Source organism: Mixophyes fleayi, chromosome 2, assembly GCF_038048845.1.
Source record: "Mixophyes fleayi isolate aMixFle1 chromosome 2, aMixFle1.hap1, whole genome shotgun sequence".
Classification (NCBI taxonomy): domain Eukaryota; kingdom Metazoa; phylum Chordata; class Amphibia; order Anura; family Limnodynastidae; genus Mixophyes; species Mixophyes fleayi.
Window position 1 is genome coordinate 85,820,453 of NC_134403.1, and position 14,352 is coordinate 85,834,804.

Sequence of the window (14,352 nt, forward strand, 5' to 3'; positions counted from 1 at the left end):
TCTGAAAATGTTTATTATTTGCCAGCAGTATATTCCTATTCAAAATGTACATTCCTTAGGGCAAATAGAGACAGCCACAGAGTGAAAGCTGCTATTCACTTCAATAAATATGATTTCAGTACTATTTGGAATTGAATTGTGTACGTACCAAAGCATTGATAACATTCACATTACATACAGTTTTAAAAAGAACATATCTGCCATTACAACACTTAACCTACCAATTGTGCTAGACAGTAGAACAGATATATGCCCCAAGCAATCTGTCTCTAGTTCAGAGTACACAAGCACTTATGCAAGACTATTACCTGACTGTTATTTCGAATCATATTGTGCCTCCCATCTCCCCAATGATGAAAATGGATCCTGCGTCTTTAAATAATTCATGTTAATCTAGCTGCTGGATGGAAATGATGGGCAGTGAATACAGTGACATCAGCAGCATAGCAATATCAGCCACCTGCTTCCAGCGAAGAGACACACACATACACAGAGGGTGGAGGGAGAGCCCAAGCTACACCCCCTCCTTAACTCCTCATTACACTTGAGCTCCAGCACAGGATATCCAGGTGAGTGACCTGCCCTCCAGACACCTAACTGACCTCATCCCTCACCCTGCTCATACAATACTTTGCAGGCAGCTCTGCTTCATTTCCTGCAGCTGTCGGCAGCATCTGGTGACTGCTGGGTCTCAGAGGCCTCGGTTTACAGCCGAGAACCAGTTCCTAAATCTACCTACGTGATGCCGCACTCCTCATTGTTTAGTCTCCATAAAAGTGTATCAGTGGTCCAGGGCAAAAGCGTGGCTGGCATGGCAGCATGGGTCAAGCGTGCCACACTACCTGGCAACATAGATCACCTGATGTCTCACACTATAGAAGTTAGGTAACCAGCAATCCGACATCGTCATTCACCTAAACTCTCAGTTCTCCTCCCTTTATAGCGAAACTATAGCTAACCACTCAGGTGCCAGGTAAGGGGCTAATCGGAGGGGATAGAGGATGGAATGAGGTTATGGGATGTATAACCTCTCCATTCATGTTCTCTGGTTGTGAATAGAACAGGACATAAATGATATCTGTGATTTGTTTCAAGGCGTCCCACCGTCAGATATCTTCATATCAGGGCAGGAAATGGGAGGAGGTCAGGGACTCCCAATAATGTAGGCCACTAGGTAGGATGGGCTGATAAATGGTCACAGACAGGACCACCCTGAGATGCCCAAATATACATAGGAAGCAGCGTGGAGCCAAACTCAGGGGTGCTGAATTGTCACTCTTCCCGGCTGCTATATTAACGTGTAAACGCCCCCACCTTCTTTATCTCGTTTTAGAAGAAAACAGGGCAATCACATTGTGCTATGGAGTAAATAAAGATGTCAGATCTTCAGCTTCCTGCATTAATCAGGGCTCGTTAAGAGTGCCGGAGCCCCAAGGGCTGCAGGATAGGCCAAGCCCACTATCCACAGCTCTGGCTGTGTGGGGTTTATGGTGGTTTAAAAATAAAATAACAAAACACTGGCAGCTTGTGAATGAAAACAGGTTTAGCCAATTCTAGTTTTTGCCTGAGCTTGTGAGCTTCGGGAGGGGGGAGCGAGGGGACTGGGGAGGAAGGAGCACAGACTGATTCGTGACTAGAGATGTGGGTTGGATGGGAGCTCAGTGTCTGCTCTGCCTGTGGTTAGATGGATGGTATTATGTGTAGATAACTCTTCTCCACAGCAGCGCAGAGCAGGCGTCCCATCTGCCGTGTGCTGCACCTGTGACTTGTTCTTGGCAGAAGGTGTGCGCTGAGAGAGAGGATCATCGTGTGGAAACAGGTCACGGACAGGGAGAGCCTTCATGCCATCGGAGAGAGCATTATATTCTGCTCCTCCAAGGTAAAGCTGGGGGAAATTTCACGGGATGGTAAAGATCTCCAATATTGTAAAGTCTTTTTTTTATATACTATCCTAAAGTAAATACATTTGGAGGACCATAGTCTATTTTTATATATGTCCATTAAGTTCCTTAGGGTCCTATTTAACAAGCATCTAATCCCCCGAAAACTGCTGGGAGACCACCACAAATTTAAGTATGCCCTCTATTTGGGGCCTATTTATCAGATTTCCCCCTGTAAAATCATAAATAGCAAATTAGTGTTTAATCCCCGAAAACAACAGTTTTCGGGGATTAAACACTAATTTGCTATTTATGATGGTAGCATCGCAACAGATATCATAGATATCTGCTGCTTTGCATCTCCTATAGTTTTACTGAGCACTCCCCATAACAATGTATTGGGAGTGCTCAGTAACGCTATTTAACAATAAATGTATTTAACTTTTCAAACATGTTAATGTACGCCAGCTCAAGCTGGCATACATTATTATAAATGAAAAGTTTCAGTGCTGTCAGCTCTGCTCCGAAGAGCAGAGCTGAACAGCGCATGTGTGGAGGGATCACATGAACCTTCCCTGTCACTCACCGCTCCCTCTCTGCAACTATAGTTGCAGAGCGAGAGCAGAGATGTCTGTGCGCATGCCCGAGGGTTTCACTCGGCGCATGCGCACTGGAGTAAGAAGAGGAGCCCTGTTGACCGCATACTGCTTCGGAAACGAAGCAGCAGTGGTAAGTATGTTTGCTACTTCACAGGAACAGTTTTTCAGAACTGCTGTTCCTGTGTTGCTTTTTTAATAAATATGAGAAATAGTTCAATCAATGCGATAAGGATTGAAAACTATTTTTCATATTTTGTGAGTTTTGATAAATGTGCCCCTTTGTAACTAGGGGATCGCAGGAGATATCTCTGATATCTGCTGCAGTCACACTGTTATCATAAGCAATAGCAGTCCCCATAAGAACTCGTGTCTGATGGCTAACGGCTTCTGAAGATGGTGTTAGCCATTAAACCCTATGGGGAGAGTATTGTGGTAGAGGGATCTTCAGATCCCTTACCGCATCTTACCTGCTCTGCCCTCCGGTGACTATCGCAAAGATGGCCAATTTGTGATACTGACCATAGAAGAGATAGGTGTTCGCCAGGATAGCCTTTATCGTGACTGCTGTCCCAACAGAACAATGTTAATAAATGGCCACAATCTTTCATTCCTCATCATTGCGATAAGGAATGAAAATGCTTGTGCCAAAAAGACACTTATTGTTTAATATGCCCCTTGATTCCTTCATCTTCATAATCCATTTTTATGTTCATAAGGCAACATTAATTAGATAATATATGTAATTAAGGGCAGTTGCCTCACAGGCCATTATCGCACTGTTACTGAGAATTATGCCCAATATGGAGCATGTACTTTCCTCCCTGCTCCTCCCAGACCCAACAGATTCACATTACAAAGCTGTTTCTGCCACGGACTGCAGGCCAGAAAGTGGAGGCTCCATTTAGACCTATGTATGCAGTGTTGCCTGCCAATTAGAAGGAACGGGCATAAGAGTAAAGTAATCAGTTATTCAATAGCCTTCAATATTACGCTCACTGCTGCTTCTTCAAAGGCTGTAACATAATAAGGGGTCTATTTATCATTGCTGGCCAATGGTCGGCAGTAACATTATGTATACTGCAGCAAATACATAGGGGTCTATTTATCATTGGTGGGCAGAGGTACTTAAGGATCTGCATTGTTGCCGATTGCAGCGATTCAGAAAGATGTATCGCTGCTATTAAAGAACACTTACCTGCTGAGCGCTGCTCAGGAAAAAATCCTCTCGGCAACAAAACTCTTGTTTCGCTGTGAATGGGACTGGCTCCACTGAACAAATGGAGTTGACTTACTGCACATGCGCTAATGTTTTATCGTGCATGCGCAGTAAAGTCATCTCTGGCCTAAGAATAGGATGAGTTTATATAGGTCACAGAAAATCTAGGTGACATCACATATCTATAATAATTTACAGTAATAGGTGCATTATTTCTTATAATACACAAGTTTTAATAATGAAAACTGAAGACATCAGGTACCATCATTGTGTATTATAATGTTAATCGTTGTCATGAAACAGCATTGTAAATTCAGCAGTAATGACACCATGCTTTTTTGACACTTAACATTTTTGATTAAACAGTCTTCCTCTGAATGCAGTTATATGTATATTTTTGGTAAATATGTTTTTTTATATGTATGTCTTTGGATTGTGGGTGTACTCGCCCAATTCAAAGTCATACTAGCAGCTTAATTTGGCCTTTGCCTAAATTGGCCCTGAGGTACGTACAGTATGTTTGTTTGCCTGTGGTAGGAAAGTTAAATTGGAAACTCTTTTGGGGGGAATATCAGGGGCAGGCTGGCAAGAGTGGCAGAGGGAGAAATTGTTGACCTCAACTACATATGACACCCTGTAACTAGAAAACCAGAAATTGCAATTTATACATTTGCATTGTGAACATGTGAAATATCATTAGTTCATTAGTATAAGCCATGGTCAGCTGTAATTTTCACATAAATACCAACTGTTACAGTCCCACCATGAGTATTCAACTATATGGAGCATACAGCTATATGAGGAACATTGGTTATCTGGGAGCATATTATTGCCTATGTGGTAGAAAATGATTATCTATGTGGGAGCGTATTGGTTATGTGGAGCCATATTATTTGCGATGTAGGGTTATATTGGCTATATATTGCTATGTGGGGCTATATAGAGCTATTTTGGTTGTTTGAGCTATGTTGATGGGTACCGGTTATGTAGTGTTGTGTGAGGCTATATGGAAGCATTTGAAGGGGTAGGTACATCTAATATGCATTGTATATTGTTTTCCATACTATGCATATTAAGAGCCTCATTAGAGTTAAGAGCAAACCCAGCTAAAGTGTGTAAATTTGCCAATATGCAAATCATGTTGTGATGAAAGGGGTGCAAATGCAATTTTTTTTTTTTTTTCGTTCAGGGGAACCACTGGCTGCTGTTGCTTATGTAACACACAGATACTGGCTCATTTTTACACTGCAGGTTAGTTAGGACCCTTCCCACCCAAATCAAAATCTGTCCACACATTTTAAATTTGTCATGTCTGTGTGTATGAAATTATCATGGCACAGTTAATATATACTTTTTTTCCACTATGGATTTTGACCAATTTTATCTTTGAGTCTGATAAAGTGAGTTGTGCTAACTTGTACCCTAGGATCTCACTATTACATTATTTTCAAGTTGGCAGGTCTGTTTGGGCTTGAACTGGAGCCTATGTTTTTCAATAAATTAATGTAAAGAAGGGTGGAAATTTTAGTTCCACATAAGTTGCACTTGGGCCCCTTATGCCTGGAGCGGTGTATTGGGGGCATGCATCAGTACAGTAAGCATGGCACCCCCCCCCCTAGTATTGCCCTCCATCCCCCAAGTGAAACAAGTTATTGTGCTCATGGCTTGGTCTGGCTAATAGAAACATGTGAAAAAACAGCAGTCTAGCCTATCTCCCAACATTCGGGTAGGTGGCCTTTGGACAGTGGACATGACCACATCACGATGGGGGCGTGGCCTGGAGCTTTGAAGCATTAGGCTACCCTTTCTCTCCTCCCCTCCGCTCCCTGGTTGGGATGTATATATCTTAGTATGTGACATTACAATATAGTCATGGCTGCTAGACCATACTTTGCCCTGTAGTGTTACAAAGCAAGGTACAACGAAATAAACATGCATGTCATGTAAAAAGTCTTTTAATTGAAATAAATACTCACTCAATCCCTCATCATGATCTTTATTTCACACCTAAATTCTTAGGGATCTTCCTTTCTTTTTTCTTTTCTGTAAATCCAGTGGTCAAAATAAAAAACAGTCTTGGAAGACAATAGATATCTTCCGCTAGGAGCCACGTTGCTAAAGGCAGATTGGAAGCCTGTTTGCAAGTAACCAAGCAGAAGGGCTTTGGTCTAGTTGGCTATAGTATGAAAAAGCCTCTCTGATTGGTTACTTGCATTCAAGTTCAGTGATACCCACTGTATTCTACACAGTAAATGTACTTTTTACATTGTATGTGTGCATTTATTTCCTTTGAACTTCAGGTCCCAGAAGGCCTTGGATGCCAGGGCCTGTTGGCACTTATTGTTCTATAAGCTCCAGTCTGTTCTGGCAGCCATGGGTATGCTGACACTTATAGTTCTACAAGCTTCAGTTTCAGTTTAACCAAGCAGTTAATGGCTGCCAGGGTGACTTATAGTGCCATATACTAAACCGATTACCCTATGAAATTCAGCCCATGTTGTAACAGGGGGACCCCATGATGTAGATGTCCCTGTTATAGTGTGACCATCCCAGTCTATCATAGCCTGGTGTTAATTGCAGATTTACAGGGGTGTCCCCATGCTGTTGGTCCAGCCTGCATTAAACTATGAGTGGTGGTGCCTGTTTCACTTCGGGGAAGAGGGGGGGGGGGGGCTATACTGGATTTATCAATTTATTATGCATTTAAAATGCCAGTCATCCTCATCAAGACACCAGTGTATAAGGCAACTTGTATTTATGTTTCAGCCTAGTACGGGCAATTAAAAATGAACAAAGAACAAAACATGTTATTGTTCTCAAATAGTCACTAAAATCATGTAAATCAGTTCTGAACAATTAGCATTAAAATCTAAAGTTCTAAAACAGGTCTAAATGACTTACAGATGTATGTACAGTATAGAGGTCCTGTTTCATTGTCCAGTTAGCCAATTAAACTTGGTAGGATAGCATATAATATAGCATAATGTGGACACAAGTGACAAAAAGTATATGAGTAGGAGTGTGGCTCTGCAAAACAGTCACTAGCGTAACGTGTCCACAGACGCACAGTTTCAACTCAGACCCTAATGGCGCTAACAGTTGTAATAGATAAAAATAATATTAAATGTAAAGCTGCAGTCACAAAGGGTAGTGGGATTACCCGATAGAAGATAACTGGTATGGGAGGTGTGTCTGCGCTAAAAACAAATGGCAATAATCTTAATGATCATAAATGTTAAATATTAAGAGTCGCATTCCCAATACAATAAAACATATCACTGAATTTATTAACATACAAAAAATGTTAAATAATGTGGACACAAGTGTTTAGTGGATAAAAAAAAATTAAATAACATTTGAGCCAAGAGAGAACCTCAGGGTAACATTACCCATAACGTTAGAGGACGAACCAATGGAAATTATTCTCTAGGTGAATCCAATATGTGGCCTACTACATTATTAATTCTCAATAAACAACAGTAAAAACCATAAGACAGCACAGAATTAATAATCAATTCATAGATCTGTGATATCTTAAAGTATGAGGATACAAAAAAATGCAGAGAGAAAGATGGACACAAACAATTCAGCCACGTGGCCTTTTCCTCAGAGCACTCTCCATGTGTATTAATGCTGCTGTGGGATTTTTATGTTTTCTCGAGGCATGTAAAATCAAAGAAAAAATTAAAATGTGTTATTCATCTGGGTGCAGTCTTTGCGCATAAGTTGCATTTGAAAAAGGAGTATCGAACCTTTGCGTAGTTCTGACCATATTCAAATCCAAGCGTATCTCATGATACGTTTACATTGGAATCTGAGTACGCTCTGCCTACATATACTCTGCACTATAAGCATAAGCGTATGTACAATGAAAGGTCACAATAGAACGCATGCTGTGATCAGCATAATCATTTATATAAATATTGAATTTTAAATATTAATGTTTTTTCTATTTTTTAACATTATTTACATAAAGATGCTTTCAATGCGTACGGTTTATTCAATGCATTTTTATATTATATCTTACTTGCACACTTATGTTCTGTGCTAGCTAGTGACACGCATATGTGTACTTTTTATATCAATGACTATTCCGTGACAGTCATTGGCCAGTCGGCATTTACACCTGACCTGTAGTTGGTGCAAATTATACGGCTGAAACCAATCGTACTTACGAGACACCCTGTGGGTATAGCATTAGCCACCGTGGGCACCACTTAGCCACCGTGGGCAGCATGGTGGCTAAGTGGTTAGCACTTCTGCCTTACAGCACTGGGGTCATGAGTTCAATTCCCAACCATGGCCTTATCTGTGAGAAGTTTGTATGTTTTCCCCGTGTTTGCGTGGGTTTCCTTCGGGTGCTTCGGTTTCCTCCCACACTCCAAAAACATACTGGTAGGTTAATTGGCTGCTAACAAATTGACCCTAGTCTGTCTGTGTGTGTGTCTGTTAGGGAATTTAGACTATAAGCTCCAATGGGGCAGGGACTGATGTGACCGAGTTCTCTGTACAGCGCTGTGGAATTAGTGGCGTTATATAAATAAATGGTGATAATAATAATAATAAATTCTACAAAATGACAGCTAGAATCTGATTGGTTGCTAGAGGCAACATCTCCACTTTTTCAAACCTGCAGCTTGATAAATTTAGCCCCACGACTTGAATCGGCCACATCTGCTTCTGAACACCCTTACTGTATATTGCCTACGTTAGTCCGCCCCTTCTCTCCTCCGTGCCGGATTGAGCGCAGTTTCTTTCAATAGCATAATGTCCATTTCTGTGCATGCGCAGAGCTTTTTCTTGCAAGATACACAAAAGACCGTACGTCTGAACATGAATCAGACCCATTGACTTTATTCGGCTATGTTACATGGATGCCACAGACTGAAGAACAGCAGTTTGTGTTGATGCTTTGCCCATCCAGTAGTTGGTGGGAATAGTTCATTGGTGAAAAAACACCAGTGCCTCTAGAAAACCATTATACCCTGTCAAAATTATTACTTTTGGACACCATGGAAAGTGAAATAAATTAAAGCAAACTTTTTGCAGCTGTATTTACACATTTTAATCCTCAACCTTTACAAAAATTCTTAACAATTAATATAATTTAATTACTAAAATGCCTGGTTCGGTAAAGTGATCATACCCCTAGGGTAACCATAATAAACATGCTCAAGTACAACCAATGACATTTCAGGTCACACAATAGGCTAATTGACCACAACTTGACATCAGTTGTGGTTTAGATTTTCTTCAGAAAAAAAAGTCTGTTCCTTGAGGATTCCACTGCTAGTAGTGCATGAAAAGGATTCACCATGGTTGGAAAGGTGCTCTTAGAAGGGCTCTGGGATTATGTTGTGGGAAGTCACAAGTTAAGAGAAGAATGTAATAAGGATTTCAAAGCCTTTTACTCTTCCTCTGAGTACTGTTCAAAGCATTATTAAGAAGTGGAATGTGTATGGCACACCAACACCTTGCCTAGATCGGGCTGTTCCTCCAAACTTGATGACAGAGCCAGGAGGATATTGATTAGGGAGGCTACTAAGACGCCAATGGCAACTTTGAAAGACTTACAAGACTTTATGGCTGAGATTGGTTGGTCTGTGCATGTGACAACTATCTCACAGGATTATACAAATCTGCCTTGTATGGCATTTTTATGACCTGGCATTTGTTTAGCTTTGACATACAATATAGTGGCAAGAGGCAAACAAGGCCACCTAATAATATTACAAAGCACAAGTCAGGCACTAGATATTAGAAACCAACACAATTTCAAAAGTGAATTTGTTATTGTAGCACATTACCTAATTAGTCTTTATTAAAAATCAAACAAGGATTTATCTATGCTTGCTCACATTATTACCTTCTCTTACGATGGTACAACAAGCATTGGGTAATTTTCACAATAATCTGAGCTATGGCATCATTGTTATTTTAGAGTCTGTGGAGAAATATTTCTTTAAACTGGTACCCAGGAAAATGTTGCTCATATTTGCCCTTTCTCCAGAAATGTCCTGGAGACTCGCAAATTCCGGGTAGGTCTCCTGGACTCCCGGGAGAGCAGGCCATTCTCCCGCATCCTGCCCACTTCCTAGTGACATATGCAAGATGGTAGCCTACATGATGCAATTTGCGGTGAATTGTGTTATTTAGGCCCCGCCCCCCTCCCTCCTCACACTTCACCTCTCCTCCCGGATATCCCAAAGGGAAAGAGTAAAAAGTTGGTAAGTATGATTTGCTGTAATTGTAAACATTCTTACTTATTCTCCGGTGTTTCTGTGAGATTCACAAATTTCCTGTCCAACTCCCTAGTGAAGTGGATGGGGACATGGTCTGGAAAGGAGGTCTAAAATGTAGGCGAGTATGTTCTATATCTTAAAGGTTATCATTAGGTTTGAATTAGTTTGGTACCAGAAATGAAAAAGAGAATGTTTTTCATGAACTAAGCGGTAAAAAAACAGCACAATATGAGAAGGGGCTGAGCATAATGTTGCTGGTAAATCATTAAAGCTCCATACTTGTCATCCATCATTAATTTAGCATCCAAACCCAATCCCTGCAACAATTACATTTCTACATGTTTGGGACAATTACCACTGCAAACCTGGTCTAATTAATTAACAAGATGGCTTGTTATAAGGATCTTTTGTTTACTAGACACTAGCTCTACTTCTCTGAGGTCAACTGAAGTGCCTGAATCACACTCTGATTCAACTCATCAGCCTGACCTGTTATAAATTATGTGACGTTACCAAAATAAAATCTGTTTAGGAATGCTCGGTCAGTAAGCTGGTACCGATGCTCCCGGTTGCCTTCACACAGTGCCAGTACAACAAGGTACAATGTGAACTTGTATTTTATGTAACACTCACCTTTTGTACCTGGACATGATAGCTGTTATCCATTCTTCCCATCAAGGATTTTGTATTGCAGACTAACTTGGCATATACTGAAAAAACTTGGCTGCTTCAAAAGGTATTCAGTGGCAGGGCACACATATTTATTAGTTTATAGTGTCAAGCAGAAGTCAAAGTGGGCTGGTATACGATGGTGTGCCGTACCACCACTTCATCTACTGCTTTGATTGTAAAACTATCAAATTCCATTCATTTACATTTTCCACTTTAAACACTGTTCCCAAGTAACAGTCTACAGCCAGTTCCTCCTATTTATCCATTATACTGGGATGTTTACTGCAAATAGAACCAAGGAAATCTTCTAATTTGAAAGCACACAGAAAGGATTGGTTTGATGAAAGCCTGTCTGCTTCCACGGCATATATGAATGAAAGAACGCTGCATTCCCAGTGTTTCCTTCATATTTGGAGAAGGAGTCAGGCCGGAGCAAGGACGCACACACATGGCAATGAGATTATCTGGCAGACTCAAGTCGGCGCAAAGTGACATAATGTGTCTCTGGAGCAGCACTCGGAGACACACCGAGTTTTTATAACACATTTCTGCTCATTTTTTCTCGTGTCCCATAGAGGTGCGCAGAAAAATGAGCAAAGATTGCCTCGTTCTTACTGTAATAACGAGACGATGTTCAGCGGCAGCTCACGCTGAAGTGAATCTGCCTCATAGAGTGAAAAGTAGTTCTTTTTTAAAGAACAAAATTTAATTAAAATTAACACCAAAATTAAATTCCAATTGTCACCAAATGTTTTGTAAAAAATATGTTGAATTACGCCCCAAGATGAGTAGGTCTAGAGACCTCATCCTGCTAATTTTAGGTCCAATATGGTACGGTCACACACAGTTTATATATATATATATATATATATATATATATATATATATATATATATAATGTATATATACACACCAATCAGCCACAGCATTTAAACGCCTGCCTAATATTGTGTAGGTCCCCCTTGTGCCTCCAAAACAGCTCAGACCCATGGAGGCATGGACTCCACAAGACCTCTGAAGGTGACCTGTGTTATGTAGCACCACGACGTTAGCAGCAGACCTTTTAAGTCCTGTAAGTTACAAGGTGGGGCCTCCATGGCTGGTTTTTCCAGCATATCCCAAAAATTGTTAATCGGATTGAGATCTGAGAATTTGGAGGCCAAGTCAACACCTTGAACTTTTTGTTACGTTCCTCAAACCCTTTCTGAACAATTGCTGTAGTGTGGCAGGGCGCATTATCCTGCTGAAAGAGGCCACTGCACTGCCATCAGGGAATACCTTTATCATGAAGGGTCTACTTGGTCTGCAACAATGTTTAGGAAGGTGGTACGTGCCAAAGTACACATCCAAATGAATGCCAGGACCTAAGGCTTCCCAGCAAAATATTGCCCAGGGCATCAAACTGCTTCCGCTGACTTGCTTTCTTCCCATAGTGCAACCCAGCGCAATCTCTTCCCAAGGTAAACAACACATGCACTCGGCCATACACTTGATATAAAGAAAACGGGATTCGTCAGACAAGGCCACCTTCTTTCTTTGCTCCATGGTCCAGTTTTGGTGCTCACCTGCCCATTATAGGTGCTTTCTGCGGTGGACAGGGGTCAGCATGGGCACTCTGACGGTCTGCAGGTACCCAGCCCCATATGCAGCAAGATGCGATGCACTGTGTGTTCTGACACCTTTCTATCATAGACAGCATTAACTTTCTCATCAATTTGTGCTACAGTAGCTCTTCTGTGGGATTGGGTCAGACAGGCTAGTCTTCGCTCCCCATGCACATCAAAGAGCTTGAGCGCCCATGACCCTGTCGTTGGTTCACTGTGCTTCCTTGGACCACTATTGGTAGGTACTAACCACTGCATATCAGGGACACCCCACAAGACCTGCCGTTTTGGAGATGCTCTTAACCAGTCGTCTAGCCCAAATCCTTACACTTGCCCATTTTTCCTGCTTCCAACACATCAACTTCACGAACTGACTGTTCACTTGCTGCCTTCTATATCCCTTGACAGATGCAATTGTAACAAGATAATCAATGCTATTCTCTTCACTTGTCAGTGGTTTTACTGTTATGGCAGAACGGTGTATATATACAGTACTTGAAAGTGGGGCGCTAAGTGCCGGTATGACAAACCGCCACTTCTCCCTTTCTTAGCTGCATGCATGTTCTCTAACTGTTATATAAACTGGAGAAGGGGGAGCACAGTGACACCAGAGTGGAGAAGCACTGATTCTGCAGTGACACCAAGTATCAGGCTCCTGCATTGCTATCATTGCAGAGCCCAGGATGTGTATAGTCAACTACTCTTTATTTGAGCCACAAGGTTTTCCATAGTTTACTTACATTCCCATGGCATCTGGACGACGACACAGCTGCAAGGTAGCTGCTTAAAACGCGTCGAGGGGAGATTATTGAGGGCTACTCCAGAATGATACCACTGCAAAACAACTTTAAAATGTAAATATTGACTTTATTATTTGTACCCTACTATGCAAGCTTACATATACCCTGACTGCTGAGGAACGACTGGATTTCAGGTTTGTCTACTTTTTTCCAGATGCAAAATGTGGTATCACCTCTACTGCTGAGGTAGTCCATCTAGTAGGACAAAATCACTGCATTCAGCAATGCATGTGGAATCCAAATTTTAGGCAGTGAAACCCCAATCAAGCTACAAGTTCAATAAGTAAATTTCAGGTGTGATTATGTTCCTTTAATTGCAAATACATACTACTTGGCAAATATATGTGTGTGATTTTCAACTCTTCTCCTGCAGAGCCAGTAATGGGATTATATTGGCTATGTAGCCAAATGGCTAATGCTTACAACACACATAAAAAGGTGGATAAACAAATCACATGTAATTAGATGTGCATGTGGCACACAGATAGCTGGTAAACACTGCAGCAATATCAAAGATTATACTGCAAACCAAAGATACTGCACGTTTAATACTGTACACCAATTTATTTTATATTTTTCCTGCATCAATATATTTTGGAACTTGGCAGAAATAAATGTGTTTTTATTTATATTTAGATCTTTACTTCAAGTGGGCTTTAGTCTTTTTTTAAAATGTACCCATCACCTAGTCACAGTGGAAACAGGTGGACAGGGAGAGAGTGGGTTACCTGAGATAAAGATATAGACACAAGGGAAGAGTGGACAGACAATGGAAACAGGTAGGGAAAGGAGAAGGGACACATAAAGGAGAGGTAAAGAAATACACAGGAGAAAATTCAAGGGACACGAGATATGAGGGAAAAGGTAAGAACAAAAAGAGAAATGGGGGAGTGGTGATTGGAAAAATGAGAGGTGGGGGACATGGGGCAGATAGCCTTGCATCATTTAACATGTTCTGTAGTATACTAAATAGTGTTCAAAAGCATCTAACATTAATTAGTTTCTGGGGGTTTTGCAGCCCCCATGTCCCAGATCATTCATTTCAAATTTCCATACCAGCACTTCTAAATTTCCATTTTAACCATTGCATAGTTCACACTGTTTGTTTCCCCTTCTCAACACTGCTCCCCCTTCATCACAATCTCCATTTTCATCACACTGTGTCCCCCTTTGTCACACTGTCATCCTTTATCACACTGCTCCCCTTTCATCACGCTGTTTCATCTTCACAAGAGCTTTTCTTATCTTCCTATGACCTTCTTTTCTTCTATCTTCTCTTCTGGCAGCGGCTCCTCTCTGTGCAGCTCCTCACTGACAGTGTCGGGATGTAATGATGAGC

At 41.2% G+C, this 14,352-nt stretch overlaps 1 protein-coding gene across 1 annotated transcript in view; it reads left to right on the forward strand.

The window, feature by feature from the left end:
• The first annotated feature begins 464 nt into the window (after positions 1–464).
• BAZ2A (bromodomain adjacent to zinc finger domain 2A) overlaps positions 465–14,352 on the forward strand; it is a 57,299-nt gene continuing 43,411 nt past the window's right edge. The window contains exon 1 of the mRNA XM_075199509.1: positions 465–569. The gene's annotated coding sequence lies outside the window, so the exon portion shown is untranslated. The remainder of the gene's footprint in view (positions 570–14,352) is intronic.